General features: G+C 50.6%; 1 protein-coding gene across 2 annotated transcripts in view; it reads left to right on the top strand.

Moving 5' to 3' along the window:
• The first annotated feature begins 834 nt into the window (after nucleotides 1–834).
• Nucleotides 835–17267, top strand: part of LARGE1 (LARGE xylosyl- and glucuronyltransferase 1) — a 491672-nt gene continuing 475239 nt past the window's right edge. Inside the window, exon 1 of one of the 2 annotated variants that reach the window (XM_032492096.1) lies at nucleotides 835–855. The gene's annotated coding sequence lies outside the window, so the exon portion shown is untranslated. Of the gene's footprint in view, nucleotides 856–2333; nucleotides 3422–17267 lie in introns of those variants that run through there. The other variant, XM_032492097.1, reaches the window with a different exon arrangement.

Below are 17267 nucleotides of genomic sequence, written 5' to 3'. Positions count from 1 at the left end.
AGCTTTTACATGTTTAAGGTGGTTATTGACTGATGTAAGGAATTTTTGTGAAATCCCTGAATAATGAATATGTCTTCAGTATACCTTACTGACTAGGGTGAATATTGCTCCGCATCCCATCCCCGGTCTTATTTATTTTTTTTCCTCTAAAAGCCAGTCTAGAGAATGCACCACATTTGGGTAATTATAATGGAGATATTTATTTTCCACGTGCTTATCTTTCAGTTTCTGATGTTATTCCATTATTTTCTTCTTAGCCTGTAAATCTCATGTCTTTCTTTCCTTCCTCAGTCACATTACCTTTATTAATATGGTAACGTATTGTAATAATACATTTTACACTACTAATGAAGTGAAGCAAAGCAATCAGTAAAAAGAAAGCCCAAATTCTTGCTTTAACTTTACCCGGGTTCCGGGGCGGGGGTTGGAGTAGGGGAGGAGGAATGTAGTAGGAAGTAAGGACAGTCGGCTGTAAAAAATAAAAATGACCCCCTTGTTTTCAGCGCGTTCTAGAACAGAGCTCCACGTCACAGGAAGAAAGGAGCAGCTTTCGAGCTAAAAGGCTTAGCATTAAACTTTGACACTTTAATGGTCTCTAGGATATTAGATAATATTTTATCATATTATGTTCTTCTCCGACACGGTAATGGCATCCAAACCAGATAAGATCTCCCATCCCTGCAAACGTGCAGGGTAAGACTCATCCCAGCAGAGATAAGACAGCAGGACCCCAGCTTCGCAGTTAACTTATCCCGAAGCTCCAATGCAAACGTTTTTCACTTCGCCGGGGACGCTGCTGTGCAACCGCTACCTTCTCGCGTTCTCCTCGGCGGCTCCGTCGGCCACTGAGATTAGGTAAACAGCGCTCCAAAACTGGGGAAGAGCGGGTGTTGGTGGTGATGGTAGAAGTTGGGGGGTAGGTGGGTGAGGGGGTCGCTGCTGAAAGAGGCTGCAAGGAAGGGTGCGGATGGGGGAAGGATCCCGGCTGGGGCAAGCTAAAAAGGCCGAGAGCTGGGTTACTTAGGTAGGAGACACGTCCGGAGCCGAGCGAGGGACAAACCTCCGAAGCCCTTGGCCCCGAGCCTGACCTCTAGGGAGGGTGGTCAGTGCGGCAGCTCCAGCTCGGCGTCCTTTTCTTACGCACCCCCTCCCTCCTCCACCCTTGCACTTTATCCCTCCTTTTGCATCCTTCCCCTGCCCCTTCCTAGAACTGGGGTGGGCTTCCCGCTGCCTCCTCTCTGAGTCCAAGGGCTAAGAGAGCGGCACGCGGAGGCGAGGTAGAGACCGGGCGGCCCGCCCAGTTGGGGAGAGGTTGGGGCCCCGGGGGGAAGGGGACCCCAGAAGACTTGGGACCGAGCTGAGGAAAAACCCGGGAGCTGGATCGCGCGCGGGAGCGCCAGTCTCCCAGTCAGAGTTGTCCATCCCTCCGCGTCCCCCTCCTCTGGGTTCTCTCTCCAGGCCTCCTCCTTCTAGCCACTCTCACATCCCCTCCCCCTTTGCCCGGGCATTTTCACCCACTCCCTCCTATAGAGGACTCTTGGCGCCCCACTCTCGTCTTTAGGACTGGGAGGCTGGAAGTCCATTCAGTGGGTCCGCTCGGGGTTCTTGCGCCAGGAGGGAGAGAGCAAGAATGAAGTCGAAACAGGGAGGGGGTGTGTTGTGCATGCATGGGGTGTGTGTGTTTGGGGAGGGGAGGAGGAGGGGGACAGAAATGCAGGTTCTCGGAAAGAATAGGGAGGCTGGGACGGCTTTCTTGAACACATAACCCCAAATGGTGCTGTCCAAGCCCTTCAGCGTGGCTCCCCGTAGCCTGAGCCTGCCCCATACCCTGTCCCTTTTCGAGAGAACGGCGACCCGAGTAGAAGTGGAGGCGGGGAAACTTCCTACTTCCCACGACGGGTGTTTTGTTCAAGGGGGAGTGGACAGGCTGCACGGCCTTGCGAGCCTGCAACAGTCTCTACGATAGCAGCTGCGGACCCGTCCCGTTTCCCTTCCCCCTCTTTCCGCGAGGCTCGCCAGGCCTGAGGCGGCCGGGGTGGGGGGAGAAGGGCGGGGAGCTGCCGGCTTGCACCCTTTCATCCCGACCCAGGCCATAATCCCGGCTCCGGGTGTTGCTTCCGCCTGCGTGCGAGAGAGCTGGAGAAGTAGAAGGGAGGTGCCTCGCCTGGGGGCGGGGCCTAGGCGGGGGCGACCGCTTGGTCCGCGCGGCTGCGGCGCCTGCCATTGGCCGGCCGCGCCGTCACGGGGTGGGGGCGGGCGCCGAGGCGGGCGCTGGCCCCGCCCCCGCTCGGAGCCCGGCCCAGGCTCGCGGTCCCCCCCAGCTGCACAGACATGACACAGACACACAGTCACTGCAGCTGCTGAGCGAGCCCGGCGCTCTGGGCACGCGGCGGCGGGGCCAGCCCGGAGCCCGGACCCCAGCGCTCGCCCGCCCGCCCTCCCGCCGGCCCCCGCGCGGCGGCTCCCGCCTGGCCGGGCGCGGGAGGCGGGGATTGCGCGCCGGCTCCGGCCAGCGGCGCCGGGCTGCCGGAGGCGGCTGCAGCGGCCGCCCAGCTCCGAGTGCCGGGCGCTCGGGGAAGCCGGCGCGTTTCTGAGGCGGCGGCGGCCGAGGCCGGCGAGCGCTCCCGGCTGCAGCGGGGCCGCCCGCCTCGGTTCCCTGCACCCACCGCGCTGCGCTCCGCCTCCGCTCCGGTGACCTTCCCGGGGCGCCTCCCCCGGCCCCGCGCCCCTGGCCCCGCTCTCCAGGCCGGGGCGAGGCCCTCTCCAGCGCCTCCTCACCGCGGAGCCGCGGGCGGGCGGCGCAGGCCCGGGGGGAGGGGGCGCCGCGGCCGGCTGCAACCCCCCCCGCCGCCGCACTCGGTGCCCGGCCGGCCAGACTGCCGCTGCCCCGCTGCCCCGCTGCCCCGCTGCCCCGCTGCCCCGCTGCCGCCGCGCGGGAACCCAGGCGCCTGAAGCTGGGGGCGCGGCCGCGCTCGCTTGGCCGGGCTGGGATCGGGCAGGCCCTGCCCTGAAGGGGCGAAGCGGTGGGGAGCGCGAGAGGTGGAGCCGGCCTTGGGGGCTGCCCCGTGTCTCCCCCCCAGTGCCCCGTCCCCGGACCCGGCCCAGAGGCGGACCCAGGCCCTTGCCCATGCGGGGCGCCCCCGGCTCGGAAGAGTCCCCGAGGCAGGGAGCAGCTCCAGGCAGCAGCGCCGGAGGGAGAGGAAGAAGGGACAGTGATCATCCTGGGCGGCCGAGACCCTCCTCGCCGCGTTTGCAGGCGGGGGCCTCCCTGAAGTCTGCGCTGGGCACCGCCGCTTGGACTAGGGCAGCGCTTGCTGGGACCCCGACCCGGAACCCCTGCGCCTCGTAGGCGCCGGCAGCGCCAGCGGCGCCACTCAGCTCTTCCGCGGTCTCCCTCTGCCTGGCGGCAGTCACGGCCAAGGTAAGAGCCCCGGGAGTGCGAGAGGGCCGCCCCGGGGACGCCCTGGTGAGCGGCGCTGGACAAGTTCTCCGAACCTGTAGCTGATAACCCCTGTCCTCAGGATGCTGGCGAAGAGGGAGGGAGTGAGGGCACATCCTCTGCCGCCTGGCCTGGGGAGGTAGAATTCGCCGAATTTCTGCTGTCCCCCAGGACCTGCCCCAGGACCTACCCTGCTCCGAGACTCACAGGCTGCTAACGGGGAGCATGGAGGAATTACCCGATAACACCAGGAGGTGATGTCCACCCCCCTTGCCCCGCAGCTTGCAAGCTGTGCACCTGTGCTTTGGGGGAACCTGCTGTGTTAGGAGCTGTCCCTCTTGGGCGATCCCCACCTGCCTTTCCTGGTGTGATGCTGTGAAGAACTTTTCTTTGCTCCTTGTTGCGGAGTTGAGGCCGATTTGGGGTGAGAGCCACAGCTTGCGAGTCCCTCTATTGGACAGAGCGGTTGGGTGGCAGCGATAGCTGTAGAGAGGAAACCCAACCAGCGTCAGTCCTGTTAGACAAAGCTGCTTGTGTTGAGTAATGAGGGACAGCGATCCAGACAGTCTTGCTAATGTCACTGTTTCTAAAGGGTGGAGTGACTGACTCCATAGTTTGTGTGCCCTTAAGTTATTTTGCTCGGTGCCTTATTGCCTCCTCAGTCCTGCAAGCCTGTTCTCGTCTGTTTGAAATTTATTGAACCTATGAGCTTTCCCTGGAACCATCTGATTTTAAATGGGTCACTTAGGTGGGAACAGATTGTCTCTCTTGCATCGAATCCATCCTCCGGGTGACCCTGTTTAATGGGGATGGGTTTTTCTTCATCCGCAAGCTGATGTACCTCGGTTGAGCAGGTTTCTGGTGAATTCCGAATCTGTGAATTTTGGCACTCAGTCCATTAAAATGATCTCCTGAGGGAGCAAAGTAGCAACTTAACAGTTTCTGTGAATGTCACAAGTGCCCCAAGAGAGGGCTCAGGGCTCCTGCTTCCTTCATGGTGGGTGGGAGGGAGGAGAGGTGGCAGGTGGACGTTCACCTCCCCTAAATGCAGTGCCATCCTTCTCAGACTCGGGTGGAAACCCAAACTGCTTATCCACTCCTTGTCAGCAGTCACTTCAGGTTAATTTTCTTCCTCACCTCTCCTGCCTTCCCACCTCTGGAGTCAGTTTTGATAGACTTAAGATAAAGGAAGGTTCTAAATTAGGAAAGGAGCAAGTGGAGATTTCTTTTCTCATTTCTCACAGATGGGTGACATGAATGAATTACTCACGGGCATGCTGAGTCCCCACTGGGGATTTAAAAAAAACAGAACAAAACACCTGGCTTTAAGGGGTCACACATCTCTTAGTGTACCTTTATTTTGCAAGAGTACTTTACGCCTTAGTGAAAATTGCTAAGGGAGAACACATGCTTATCAAGCCTGGCCCTGTTAATTCCATCCAGGGAAGAAAACTAATTGGAACAGAGAGGCAAAATCGTCAAGATTTAGATCTTAGTGGGTTCTCAAGAGTGTCAGGGAAAGGAAACCCATCTCCCTAGTGGGAAAAAGAAAAGGTGGTATCACGTTGAAGTAGGCAGAAGTCACTACTAACAAGCGTGGGCCCTGTTACTTCACTTAATAAAGTGTGCTTTATTCGGCCATCAAAGGCTTCGTAGACTGATTCTCATAGGTTAACTTTTTGGTGTGGGATAATGCAGACCGCTTTCTTTTTGAAACATAACTAGAAGGGCCTTGCGAATGAAATGAAGGTGTTTTTGTTTTTGTTTTTGTCCTATTGTAGGTCTCAGGAGTGCTTCCATCTCTTGGGAAGGAGGTGAAGGTTTCTCTTGGTTCTGGGTTCCTGAGCTGTGCTTGAAAGTTGATGCAGAATGTGGGAGTGTCTCCATCCTTCGGCCACCTACAGTGGCAGGACACTAGGGGGGACTAGTTTTCTATTTCAGCACTGATGAAGAGAACACTAGGACCTATGTTACAAAAGGCCGTGGTTTATCTCTAAGGCTCAGGAAGCGAACTTTTTGGTACCCAGTGTGCACTTGCACGAATGAGTGGATTCTGAACGGTTAAGTAATGGGTCTGCCTACATCTAAAGTATCATTTGGGCAACTCAGAACAGGTTAACTGCAAAGTACCCTGTGAGACTGAAAAAAAGCTCAGTAATAATCTCTAAGTATATGGGGGCTTCACATTTCTGGGAGACAGAACCTTTTGCACATTCCATCCTTTGAGCATTAGACCACGCTAACTTTTAAGTTCCCTGTTTTTTTGTTTTGTTTTGCTTTAAAGAGAGGAGGTGGTAATTAAGTTTATTCATTTATTTATTAATTACTTTTTTTTTTTTTTTTTTTAGTGGAGGTACTGAATATTGAACCCAGGACCTTGTGTGTGCTAAGCATGTGCTCTACCACTAAGCTATACCCTCCCTCTCCTCTGGGGGTTTGTAGTCAAAACTCCCCCTTCTGCTTTTGGGGCTGCACCTCCCCTGTGCAGTCTTCATAATATTGTGCTACCCTTGTTCTATATGGAGTCTAGAATTGACTCCTTTAAACTTACAATTTCTCACAGTCATCCTCTTGAAAGTACATACCTTGTGTTTGTACAGATGTAACATCACATTTGATAGTGTGGTTGCATGTTCATTTCAGATGCTCTCTCTGCACTTTTAACAGTATTAAATCATTAGTGTCTAGGTTTTCTCCTGCAGAATTGGAAGACAGTTCTCTTTCTGCTGAAAAACAAAGCCGCATTGCCCAGGCTTACCCACTGTGGCCAAGTCTCATCAAAGCCGACTCCAGAGGTGGTGAGATAGGAAAGGTTGGAGAAACAGTCCAAGAATCCTGGCACAAAGAAAGGCAGATGTAGCCAAGATTTAGGACTTAAATTGGATTATTAAAGACCCAACACAGCATCCAGAATTAGATCCAGTATTTAGATCTGTGAACTTGCAAGAGTTACTACATTTCCCTGAACTCTGGGGTCTGTGATCCTTTACCCACATGTATTGAACATATTTAGGGAGTTAGAGGGGAGCTATCATTGTGGTAAAGGGGAAATGGCCAGCATAAAGCTTTATTTCGGCTATCAAAGGCTTCATAGACTGATTCTCATAGGTGCAGTATAGCCAAGGAGGAAGAGATTGGAACAGGAAAATACCGTTAAATTTGCCATTGAGCATCAACTAGTGAAAAATGGTCCTAGAGAAGATACGACCGTAATCTTAAAGCATGAGTGAAGCCTTGTGAATTTCATGGAAGCCGATGGCGGAGGTACTGTAAGAAGTCAAGGTGGGATTCTGGCCTTCCTTAGGGTCCATGAATATGATGAAGGTGTCCTTGCAGCCAGAGAGTCTCAGAGAGGAGGCAGCACGTGGGCTCAGTGGTGTAAGACCTGGGGAACTGAGAGCTCCAGGCACCCCACCACTGACATAGTATGGCGATTCAGCCGTCTCCCAGAGTCTGCTGGTTTTGGCTTTGCTGCTCGGCTCCAGAGCATTTGACATCGAGAGGTGCTCAGGTTCTCTGTTCCTCCCTGACCACACTGACATTTGGAGAGCAGTAGGCAGCAGCCAGTAAAGTTAAGGCTTAATTCAATGTATTTTAGGAGACTTTTCTCCTTTTAACTCAACAAATAATAACTGAACATCAGTTGTGTAGCAGATACCATGCTCCATGTGGGGGCTACAGAGGGTCCACATTTAGTTTGTAGTCTTTTGCAGGGAGGCAGACAGTGAGCCATTACAATCAGCTCCTTTGGTACAGGTTTGTTAAGAGGATGAGCTTGAGTTTGCCAGGACTGTAGAATGGGAGGGAATCCCAGGCAAAAAGGGCAGCATGGAAACCTTAAAGTCTGTAGCGTGAATGGAGAGTGGTCGGTAATGTGGCTGGAAGATGAGATGTTCTGGAAGAGGGAAGCTTAGTGTTAACAGGGAAATAATTTCATAGGATTCCTAGTTTCATGCTCCATGTAGTCAAGCTGTGACAAGAATAGTGCTGGATAAGGTCCAAGAGTACTGTTTGATTATCCCACATTGTTATTAAAAACAGAAAAAGAAATTTTCTCTTTTGTCCTTTATCCATCTCCACATAGCATTTTGCCTGTTCTTTAAAAAACTACTAGAGATGCAGATAAAGAAAGGGTCCCTTATCAACCATAAGTCTGCCCTCTTGTGTACGTGACTTCCATTCAGGGGCTTTCATTATGTGATTATGCAGCAGTGGGAGAAATGACAACGTTACTTGACAAACGATGGAGTGTGGGGGACAAATTCTTCTCCGTGAGACCAGATTCCGTTTTGTCAGATTTGCTTCTGGGTAGAGTGATGGTTGTGTTTCACACTTGAACAAGGTTCTTGTGTTTGAATCAGTCCTGGCCCAAATTTCCTTTGCTGTTGGAAAAGGAAGAGTTTTATAATGAAGGATGGATGTTTGCGTGCATTATGTGTGTGTTTTGGGGGATGAGGAAACTGTATAGTAAGAATGAGAAGCAACAACGCTGTAACTACCGAAGAGGATGTCAGAGAGAATGGAAACCACAGTTGCAGCAGTCATCCCCAGGGTCAAAAATATCTAGTTTTTTAGAAACAGGAGCCAGAAGCACAATGGCAGAAGAATCAGCCTGTGTGTGTGTGTGTGTGTTGTTTCTATCATCCTTCCCTGAGTTGAGCTGAATGGGAGGCAGGGTGGTTTAAGTAAAATGGGGAGATCTGGGTTCTAGTCTTTCATCATCCTATGCTAACTTGCTGTGTGACCTTAGAATACTTCTTGACCTCTCTGGGCTTCAGGTGCTGTCTCCATACTTAAATGAGTTTTCTGTTTTGTAACTAGGTATGTAGAGGCCCAGAGAAGGGGCTGGCCTGAATTACTGAAAAGCTCAGACTAGTTAGGTTTTCTGGCTTTCTAGCTCTGAAATGGGAAGAGGTCCAACCAGTTGAAAGGTGTACTCTACCTTGAAATGTCAAGCATGCAATGCTGAAGAAAGGAATCAACAAGGCTTTGCTGTGTTGGTTGTAGATTCTGTGGAATTCTAGATTGCATTAGGACCTAGCAGTTAGGCCATTCCTGAGTAGCTGGCCTTGCTTGCTAACTTCTTACGTGTTATGGAAACCAGTGGGTTTGGGAATGTTCCCTATTTGAGAACTAATTGAGGGTGAAGTGCTTTGAGATAAAAAGCAATGCTGAAAATTACTATTATTTCCAAATTAAGTAGATAAAAAATGAGTTGACCCCTTGGAATTTTGCAAAGCCTGTACTCTAACTTGGAAGGGGAGCCCTCTCATTTGGCCAGGGAGGTTACCTTATAAGGGAGCTATGGAGTGAGTGTGGAGAGGAGGGATGTTGGGAAGAAAAATAGACGCAGAAAGCCATTGCATAGCAGTACACATCAGGGAGAATGCAAACCAGCTTAACCTTATGCCTCCTAGTTTGTGTTGCTAGAAAGAGGACTCCTCACCACTCTGGCAGTGATGATCTGGTGTAGAGGGCAGTGCTTATTGGAACGAAGAGGCTTGAAGCAAGTGTAATGTAAATATGACATTTGTTACATTATTATTTCAATATGGATGCTAACTGGAGGAATGCCCTATTTTAGAAGAATTTGGCTTATCGATCTGATTTTAAAAGCAAATAATTTAACACAAGTAACTCTTTGGGGTACAAAAGGATTTTGATTTTACAAAAAGGATTCAAGCCAGTCTCTTTTTTCATAGTGAGTTCTTGTGTCTCAAATTATTTGATTAACATAATCAGGACGGATACTTTTGGGAGCTTTACCTGTTACATAAAACCAAGGATTTTTCAGATATAAACTTTTCAGCGTTTGAACAAATAACTCACCAGATTCATCTGCCAAGGAGCCTCATACTGAGCTGTATTACAGAAAGGTACCCCTAGCAGTTACATGAACTTTGTAACCACTGACTGACCACGTAGTAGTACTTTGCTGACTGACTTGCTGGGAGGCAGGTTGGTGATTTAACTTCCTGGAGATAGGCGTCCTGAGTCCCCACCTGCGTGAGTTCCATAACCACCCCCACATCCTACCTCCAAGAATATATCAAGAACAGAAGTGGTTTCAAAAGTAAATTAGGGAAGAGTTTCTCTAGGATTCTGAGTTTCCCTAGTTGCAGAAACACGGAATTAATTTTGTTCTGCCTGAGTATACAGTAGAGGCGGTGTGCACGAGACATTAGGGAAAAAAAAAAAATCAAAATCACGTTCTCTGGCTGGCTCTTCCTTCCTCGCCACAGAAATATCTAGGGCTTTTGGGGGTTTTTTGTTTTGTTTTGTTTTTTTGTTCCTTTATCTCTTCTGGAAGTTCCCGGAGAAGAATTGGTTCTAGGAATGAAAGCGCATGGAAGGCGTGTAAGGCTCCAGAGGTAATTTGGGGCAACCTGGAGTCGTGGGTAATCACAGGCTGGGGCTAGAACGGGAGTGCAGTCTCCCTGGTAATTTTAGCCTCTCTCGTCACATCACCGGGCTGTGCCTTGGGCGGGCAGCAAACGCAGATGGAGATGGAGCCCTGACTACTGGGACCAGCTTGCTCTTAACATAGTCCCTTTTTGAAGTACCAAGGCCAAGTGGAAAGACAGGACTTGCTGGTCTTTCCAGCTCCGCATGAGAGCATTAGAATTTAGGAGGATTTACCGCAGAACATGGGCATGTGGGGACTTCATTCTTCCTTTTTTTTAAATAAATTTAAATTCAGCAGGGACTCACGAACTCTTCATTGTTCTTCTGTGGTTAGGAAGTGCCTTGGATATATTAAACACATATTTGTTATTATTAAGGTTAACATTTTTGTGGCTGACTGGGACCCATCCCCTCTCCCCTCTGGTTTCCAGAACAGTTGCAGAGATCCTTAATCTGCCAACACTATTTGTGTCCCAGCCTCCTCGACTGATGTCAGCTCTCATCTGGGAATGGTATTTCAGTGTTGCTTCAGGAGCCAAGAGGGGCACAGGCAGAGTGATAAGCAGGGTGGGGCTTTTCTCGCCTCCAGGAGTGGTGCCTGGCGCTTAGTGGGTCTGCACTGAATAAGTTGTTGTGTCCACACAGAATGACTGAGCTTTCTGAGTAATAGCCAGTTGCATTTCCAGCCCCCCCTGGGATGCGAGTGATGGGGAGGGAGAGGTGAGTGGATACCGGTAGACTTGCAGACTTTGGATTCCTTCAGGCCTCCTCCGTCAGCTGTTATTGTAAAAGTGCGAAGGACATTTCAGATCAGACAGATGAATTCTCTTAGAGATCATTATTGTGGTTCAGACATTGATGGCTCTGTAAAAAGGCAGAGAAAGTACAGTACCGGAATGCCTCGTGTGTTTTTGTCCCCCTGAGTTTGCAGGGATTTTGACTTATCTGACATGAGATGGAAGGCTCTGATGCTTGTTCCCACGTTCACGTCAGGCTGCCTTGAAGGTGCCTGGACGAGTGTCTTAGGGACAACAGACCTTAGGATGGACTGCGGGTGATGATCTCTGTGGTGCTGGAGATGAATGTGGAGTGACTTAGATGTGGATGGGCCGGGCCTCCCACGTTTGGAGGCGGGGCCTTCAGGAGGGCGAACTCTCCTCTGCCATCTCGGCGTCTTCTCCCCTTTCTCCGTGGACTTGACTCGTTCCCACTTGGGCTGTGCGATTCCAGAAGCCCTCACCGATGACTGCTCTGTGTAAGGCAGAGCTGCAGTGCTGAGAGGCCTCTGGAGCCGGGGGAGACCTTTGAGCCCGCTAGACCCACACCACATTTCACAGCTGTGGGAACTACGGCTGGGGAGGTAAAGAGAATCATGCAGAGGGCACGCAGGACCGGAACCCAGGCCTCCTGACTGCCTTGTGCAGCCAGTGGCTCTGCCTTCCCACACCCAGAAGGATATTTGTGTGTCGCTTTTGTGCCAGGGACTCTTCCATCGTTCTCTTCCATTTCATCCTTAGAGCTACCCCATGAGGTGGGTGGTCTTGCTGTCCCATTTTCCGGATGTGGGAGGTGAGGCTCACTCAGGTCCCACAGCCCTGAAGCCAGGAACCAACAGCTGTTCTCACTCCTCGGTCTGCCCTCAGTGCCGCCCTCGTCTCTGGGCAGAATCTCTCCTCCCTGCCCACAGACCCTGCTCTTTCTAGTCTGCATCTACTAAGCCAGCATTCATTCATCAGCCAACACCCACTAAACTCCCCGCTCTGTGAGGTCTTGGCTGGACATGAGGAATGCAGAGGTGAGGAGATCCCCTGCCTGCAGCAGCTAATAGCCTTGTCTTGGTGACGGAGGTCAGTGCTAACAGAGGCGTGGATGGAGGGCTGTGGGCAGTGTCTTGGGTAGCATTCTGCTTGAGGGAGTAAAGGAGAGAGTGTTCGATCTGGGTTTCAGTGAATAGGAGACAGAATAGAGCCAGGGTGGGGGGAGTGGGCGTTACCTAAAACACCCCAAAGGCCTCTTCCGCTTGGCGTCGTTAGTGTCTTTATACTCTGCTTATTCCCTCCGTGTCAGCGCCTTAAAGCACTGGGACTCGGTTCACACCCATCCTGCTACACTCCTGAGCACTTAGGAACCCTTCAGTGAACATTTATTAAGTTAAATTGAAAGCCTTCTGTCCTTGCCCTTAAGCAACGTAGTTGGGAAAAAAAAATGTGTGATAAGTTAAACCACAATAGAAGATTCAAATGAACAGTTCATTGCAAACAGTGGGAAGGAAGTGGCAGTGCAGTGAATGGTCATGGCTCACGGGAGCCCAGCGTTGCTGGGAAGTCAGAGGTGGGCGTCTACTTTAGCTGCTGAAACTCAGCGGAGGTTGGGTTTGACTTGGGTCTTTGGACACAGGATAATTATAATTTGAATAGAGGAATACAAGGGAGGTCGAGGGGCCAGCTTCGGTTAACAAATGCACAAATGTGTATTTTGGAGTTATAGAAGAAGTCGGCTTGGGTTTCTGTTAGCGAGGAGTCGGAGAGGAAGTTGGCGAGCTGAGTTGGGGCTGTGGGCTTTTGGAGGCAGGGCGACTTTTGATTGGGAAGATGATGTGTTCAGAGCTCTGTTTTAGGAAGATGAGGAGCAGTCCTGGGGCTGGACTGGAGTGGGGAGAGAGGGCAGCTGGGAGGTCCCCTAACAGGCTGTTGCACTTAGTTTGTACACGAAGTTCTAAAGCGCGCTGGGCTCGAGCTGGTGCACAGTTGGACGGAAGCCGAGGGAAGCTTCTGAACTTTTCTCCAGCCCTAGTCATTGGTACTGAAGTCTGAGACGGTTTTCATTGCCCCCTGGAAAGTGACCTCATTGGAATAAAAGTCTGCTGTGACAGAAGCAGCCGCTCTTAGAATCCCGCTTTCTTCCCTGGCTTGGCTGGACTTGGGGACAGGGCTTGGGGGACAGCATCCGCCCTGGCGCCCCTCATGGGGGGTGTGTGTTCAGGTGAGCCCAGGGTTATAGAGTAACCTTTCTCCTAGTCCGGGATGACGGCCCATGAGGGATGTTATGTAGAAAATCCTTCCCTTCCTCACGAGGGGCCCCTAAAGCAGCTGTGGAGGGCTGGGAGGGAACTGCTCGGAGCCCTGGCATCTGGGCTCCGGATCCACCTTAATGCTGAAGCTGAGCTGTGCTTCCCGTGATGCAGGGCAGGCCTTGCGGAGACATTACAGTACCCTCTTTTCAGAATTGTAGAGTGAGCCATTGTGGCTAACAGAATTTTTCCAATAGGATAGGCCTGATTCCTCATAGATGGAGAGTCTTTCTTTTCAAGCTTTAAAGAATAGGGGGTTTTCTAGAACGTTCTGTGTATTTACCCTCACTGGCTCACTATCAGCCACTGGAAAACATCCAACTTCCTTATCAAGACACACCAAGCTTGCTGTGTACCTGGCCCCTGCCTCTCTCTGCAGCCTCGTCTCTTGCTCCCCCCTCCCTCCCCCTACTGCATGCGTCACCGAACCCTAACTCATCATTTTTCTTCCTTTCTGATTATCACCCCTCCCCCCCAAACCTGCCCAGCTGCACACATACCTCTCCTTTTGCCTGATAAGCTCTTTCCCTCTTTATCTGCTTGGGCACTTCTGGTTTTCTTTCAAAACCCAGCTCAGGCGCTCCAGCCTTCAAGCTTTTCTCCTGATTCGCGGCGCTGAGCCACATCTCTCCTTGTACTGGCTTCTGCCACTGCGCTTTCCGCACTGTGTTCCCGGGGCTTCCGGCTGGCTGGCTTGCCAGAGTGTGGGAGCCCTTCAGTAAAGACCGTACCTTATGGCTCTGGGGACTCTTCAGTGTTTTACCGTGTGCCTGGATCACGCCATCTACCCGATAAGTGGTGGGTGGTGGTGGTGATTTTGGATTTGCTGGATTTGGATTGAATTTGCTGGCTAGGCATAATGTAACCCTTTCTTGCTGATCCTTGAATATTACACTGTACTCAGGGGTACCTGGAGGGGGTATGTATTAGCTTCCCAAGTTAGTCCCACATCTGAAGCATGCATGCCCCCTTGCCGATGACCAGGTGGCAGTGGGTCTTCTCTGGGGCCCACTGATGCCATCAAGGGAGATGGTATAGGTGGTGGGGTAGGTGGAGGAGATGGAGGTGGTGGAGGTGAAGGAGTTAAAAATGATGGATTTGGAAGTGGAGGAGGTGAAGGTGGTGGAGGTGGAGGTGACGAAGGGGGTGGAGGTGGTGGAGGTGGAGAAGGGGCCCTTACTGTTTCTCCAGATGAGAAATGTCTCCGGGCAAGCCTCAAGCCTGACCCATCAAGGGGACAGGGAGGGCTTGAGGACCCTGTCGCTCCCCTTCTCCTGGTCTGTGTAATCTGCACTACTGTGTTGCCACAACCCTCACCCCCATCCCTCTTCTATTTGCTGCCTTTCCTGTTTTTTTGCTGCTTTTCTCTGTGTTTTCCGTTTACTCAGATCCTCAGCCTCCTCATTCCCCTCCTCTTAGGCGCTTTAAACCCTGATGGAGAAGGTCAGTCCTTGGGAGGCATCGTCAGACAATCCAAAACACACCTTTTCTTCAAGTGTTTGATGGAAGGCCTTATCCTCAAGTGTTTTACTCTTTCTGGCTGCGGCGTTGGTCCCTAGCTGCTGACAGAGCCTTGGACTGTGGCTTCTGTTTACTAGGCTTCACACCGTTTCACGTTCCTAGAGATCCAGTAGCAGCACTGCAATTATAATTGATGGAGGAAGTATCAGGCAGTGATGGGGAGTGGCTCGGGAGGACTGGATGAATTTGGGCAGAAGCTCGGCGTCGGTGCCTAGAGACTCTTTGCTGGATAACCATGTGCTTATGTTGGAATATTTATTATTGCCTCTAGTATTTGTGAGGTCCATTTGGATTTTTATTACACTGCCCGTGTAAGCCAGGTGTTGGTGCTGCATGAATAGGTTTGCTTAGCGAATCATGCAGGAGTGATAGATGAAGCCTGGGCTTATGAGATGGTTCATGTGATCCAGGCACCAACAACGCTTCATGAACTTGCGCTTGGCATGGGCTCTGGCTGCTTGCTTCAGGGAGCCCTGCTGCTTTTCCAGCGGAGGTCTGACCTAGTACCCAACAAGGGATGCTTTCTGTGGCTCATGCTTCTGGACATTTTCCTTTTCCTTCTGCTCGGGTTTGTCCATAACCCCTGTTGAAACAGCATTTTTGAGCTCATTAAATCTGTTAATGTGTGTGTAATGCTTAGGACAGGTGCTGGGATACAGAAAGCACTCCATCAGTATCAGCTTTTGTCATTGTTGTTATTACGTGGAGCCTCTCCACTGTTTCTCCCTCTCTCCCTTCTGGTGGTTGTGTTTGGGAAAATTAGAAGACAAACAGCTCCCAGGGATGGGGTTTGCTGGGGGGTGGGCACCAACTTTCTCTGTTCAGCCTCGTCCAGGGGTCTCAGAAAGTAATCACCTGAGGCCATTTTTCAAGGGCTCTTGGGCCACCCTGCTCCTTTCTCTCGCCTAATTTTGGGCTCTGGCAGGTAAAGGGGATGAGAGCCAATGAAGGGTACAGGAAAGGACTCTTAGCCAGAAGTGATGCACAGCATTTAAAATAACCGTAGCAGCAATCACAGGTGGTAACAATTATACCTCTCACTTACTGAATGCTTCTTACGTGCTTGGGGGATGTGCTTGGCATGCGTGGTGTTTTTTGATCCTCCCTGCAACCCTCTGAGCTGCACAGTTTCATTTTACAGGTGAGGAAACTGAGGTGCATTGAGGTTATTTGCCCACGTGGTGAAGCCAAAGATGGGAACCCAGTTCTGCTTCCAGAGTATGTCCTCTTAGTCACGATCCTGGGATCCACCAGCCCAGGTGTCTTGACACTGGACTACACATACCCCTAGGGATTCATGAAGACGTCTATGGAGCATTGCAGGTGCAGAGAGTTTTCAGGGAATCAGTTTCCAGATTTTTGACCTCACCTATGGACCCTTCCTTGAAATTGACCCCTGCTGGGTCATGGTTCTTCCTTCTACCTCGATTTTCACAATCATGCATCCCCATTTTATAAAGTTACATTTCTTGTCCAATACTGATCTTACTTGGGTGAGTGGCTCTGAGTATGAAAACCGTAAGGGGCACTAAACAAAGGAACTATTTGAAGTAGGTTTGTGGAAACCTTCTCATCAAGGGAATTCGGCCAGGCTGCCCCTTGCCACATTCTCTTTTATCTGTTTAAACTTGGTGGTAGAAACAGGGCATTTGGGCCCCTGTCTCATGCTAAGGAATGGTATAAAATGTTCAGATCTTAAAAACAAAAAACAAAAAACTTGGCTTTGAAGTTTTCAAATGCACGATGGGTATCAGTTTGTTAGATTCTGTTAAAAAATATGATGTGAAAGTTTTATTTGAAAATGTTAATGTTTACAATATGCTGGAAATTCTATTCTTGGAAATTATTTAGTTGATGATGAAAACTTTAGATGGCAGCCTAAAAATAGGCAAGTCATTGTACAAGTTTTTCAAATTTCAGAATACAAGAAAAGCTTGAAGATCATTGTACCATTACTTCCCCCTAAGATACTGAAGTTTGGGGATGGCAATTCTTAAGTTGTTTTCTGCCACAGACCCTTATGTGTACCTAAATATTTCTTTTTTCATAGAATTTCAGGGGCATCAGTATCTCCTAAGGCTCATTCATTGCACTCCTGATTAAGAACCCTTGAAATCATAGAGGATTTCAGTAAAATGTAAACATACTTTAAATTTTGATGAAACTTTTAAGTATGTAGCTAGATGTGTGTTCATGTGTGCAGAGTGCCTCAGTGTCTCAGCAGGGGCCGTTTCAGACATAAGTGATAGAAGCCCAGGTCACCCTGACCATAAAGGGGGAAAAAATGGACTTTATCTGCTTCAGTAACTAGAAAACAGAGGGAAGCTTCAGGCAGTGCTGGATCCAGGTCCTCAAGTGTCATCATGAAGTCCTTGCTCTGACTCTTGGCTCTACTCTCTTCTGTACTGGCATCATTCTCAGGCAGAGTGTCCCCTTGGGATGGCAGAGAGCATCTTCAGGAGCCCCAGGCTCACCTCCTGCCCAACTCACTATCACAGTTGAAGGAGAGCACCTTTTTCCCAGTGGATCTGGTGAAAGTCCTGGTCATGATCTGTTTGGAAGGACCACAATCACACCCCTGGACATAGTCCTGGGACATGGGGTTCATCCTCTTTGCCTTGCTTGGAGAGGGGGAAAGGGGTCGTTCTCCAAGAGAAGCATGGACAAACAGAAAACCCCACTATGTTCAGTAGGAAGATTAACCTGAAGGTCTCGAAGGTCAAACAGACTACAGGCACCTTCTGTAAAACCCTTCACTCTCCTGAGTGTGCGTCCCTTCCACACACCACCAGCCAGCACTTTCACTGTTGCGGTACCCATCTGCCCATTGAC

This window comes from Camelus ferus, chromosome 12 (genome assembly GCF_009834535.1).
Source record: "Camelus ferus isolate YT-003-E chromosome 12, BCGSAC_Cfer_1.0, whole genome shotgun sequence".
Taxonomy (NCBI): Eukaryota; Metazoa; Chordata; class Mammalia; order Artiodactyla; family Camelidae; genus Camelus; species Camelus ferus.
This window is presented reverse-complemented; position numbering and strand designations above follow the sequence as displayed.